General features: G+C 38.9%; 1 pseudogene across 1 annotated transcript; it reads left to right on the top strand.

Moving 5' to 3' along the window:
* Positions 1–1,805: 1,805 nt before the first annotated feature.
* LOC308239729 (large ribosomal subunit protein P1-like) lies at positions 1,806–2,143 on the top strand (annotated as a pseudogene). The gene has a single exon. The product of its transcript is annotated as a large ribosomal subunit protein P1-like (transcript).
* Positions 2,144–2,362: the final 219 nt, after the last annotated feature.

The raw sequence follows: 2,362 nt of genomic DNA, 5'->3' as shown, positions 1-2,362 counted from the left end.
TAATTCTAGAGTAACAAAGATATAAAAAAATAAAATAAATTAAATGAACTATGCCCTTCAAGTCATGGAGTACCAAGTGTATCATCAACAAAAAAAATTTGCTTAGCCTTAGCCAGGTTGGCTCAGTGGATAGAGTGTCGGCCTGCAGACCAAAGGGTACTTGGTTTGATTCTGGTCAAGGGTATGTACCTCGGTTGCAGGTTCCTCCCTAGCCCAGGCCCTGGTCGGGGTGCTTGCAGGAGGCAACCAATCAATGTGTTTCTCTCATATCAATGTTTCTCTCTGTCTTTTCCTCTCTCTAAAAATCAATGGAAAAATACCTTCAGGTGAGGATTTTAAAAAAAAAGAATTTGCTTAATGGAAGAAAACCCTATTAAAAGTTTGAAACAGTGGTTAGCATCAGTATAAAAAACAAACAATGATGTATGAATTAAAATGTAGAATATCAGTCAAAAACAAGCATTCCAATATTTTAAATTGTTTTTACTTTTCAGTTACAATTGACATAAAATGTTATATTAGTTTCAGGTGTACAACATAGTGATTAGGCATTTATGAAGTAATCACCCCAATAAATCAAATACCCATCTGACACACCATACATAGTTATTACAGTATTACTGACTATATTTCCAATACTGTACTGTATATCCCCATGACTGTTTTTATAACTGGAAATTTCTACTTTTTTTTAGAGTGAGATACAGGATGGGAGAGAGAGAGAGAGAGAGAGATCTATGCAAGAAAAAAACATTGATCAAATGCCTCCCCAGCCTGCCCCAACCAGGGATTGAACCTGCAACCCAGGCATGTGAGCTGACCAGGAATGGAACCACAGACCCCTTGGGGCACAGGAGGATGCTCCAACCAACTGAGCCACACTGGCCAGGATATCAATTTGTACTTATTAATTTCTGCCCCTTTTTCACTCAGCCCCCCAACTGTTCTTCAGTTCAATCTTTTATAAGGTCAGAAAAATGGCAGAAGAGTGATCATCCTCATTTTGGTCAACTTATAATGAAAGTGGGTTATTCTAAGAAGAAATAGAAAGGGAGAGACAAACAAAAGGTAGCCACGTTTTAGGTTTTCACTCAGTGCATGTAGATTGCAATGAATAAGAAATAAAAGAAACAATTAAAAGAATGTAAGGCTGCCCTTTCCCCAGCTGCTGGTAAGGTATTCGGTTCTTCCAAGGAAGCTAAGGCCGCGTTAGGGTGAGGCCTTCACTTCATCCAGTGACTAGCACCGCTCCTGGTGTTATATTGTCATTCAGTGAGCTAAATACAAGAAGCCGTAACAAGCCAATTAATTAGGAGTCTTTATTACACACGGGCTCAGAGCAGAATATCTCTGTCAAATTCTGAGCAAAACCATGGAGGAAGCTTTCTCTATTTATATGCTTCCAGTTCTTTGTCTCCCAAATATGGTTTTTCCGGACCTTCTGTAGACTTTACAAAGAGCTTTGTGTAAGTTATTTTTGCAGACAGCTTGTAACCTTGAGTATATATCATATCTAATAAATACCTGGCACGAGAGTATGGGAGTATTATCAGTATTAGCTTCTTATGTTAGATGGCTAGCTTGTAAGGTCAGACAGCTAAGTTTTTATATTTTTCTATTATTTAAAGTAAAAAACAAAGTCATATTACAGAATAAGAGACTGTCTAAAAATGACAGTTTACAATGACAGAGTTTACAGAACAAGGGACTATCTAACAATAGCAGAGAAGTTCAAACAGCAGTTTTTATACAAGATGGGGTTATTATGCTTCACTGGCAGTGCTTGCCCATCACTCTCCCTCACCATGGCCTCAGTCTCAGAGCTCGCCTGCATCTACTCGGCCCTTATCCTACGAGAGGATGAAGTGATGGTGACAGAGAATAAGATCAATGCCCTCATTAAAGCAGCTGGTGTAAATGCTGATGGCCAGGCTTGTTTGCAAAGGCTCTGGCCAATGTCAACATTTGGAGTCTCATCTGCAGTGTAGGGGCTGGTGAACCTGCCCCAGAAGCTAGTGCCGCACCAGCAGGAGGTCCTGACCCCTCCACAGCTGCTACCCCAGCTGAGGAGAAGAAAGTGGAAGCAAAGAAAGAAGAATCTGAGAAGTCTGATGATGATATGACCTTTGGTCTTTTTGACTAAACTAGCTCTTTTGTAACACATTCAATAAAAGCTGACCTCTGTTGCTAAAAAAAAAAAAAAAGAAAGTAAGGCTGAAGCAAAAATCCAAAACAACATATTTGAGTGTAATATATGTTGCATGAACAAACTTTACTACCAACAAAATGCTAAAAGCACTTGCATGTTAAAAATAGAATGTCAGAGGACCAAAATTTGATAAAAATTTGACATAATAGAGTA

This window comes from Plecotus auritus (assembly GCF_963455305.1).
Source record: "Plecotus auritus genome assembly, chromosome: X".
Taxonomy (NCBI): domain Eukaryota; kingdom Metazoa; phylum Chordata; class Mammalia; order Chiroptera; family Vespertilionidae; genus Plecotus; species Plecotus auritus.
Note: the sequence above shows the minus strand (reverse complement) of the source record. Positions and strands in the feature narration are given on the sequence as shown.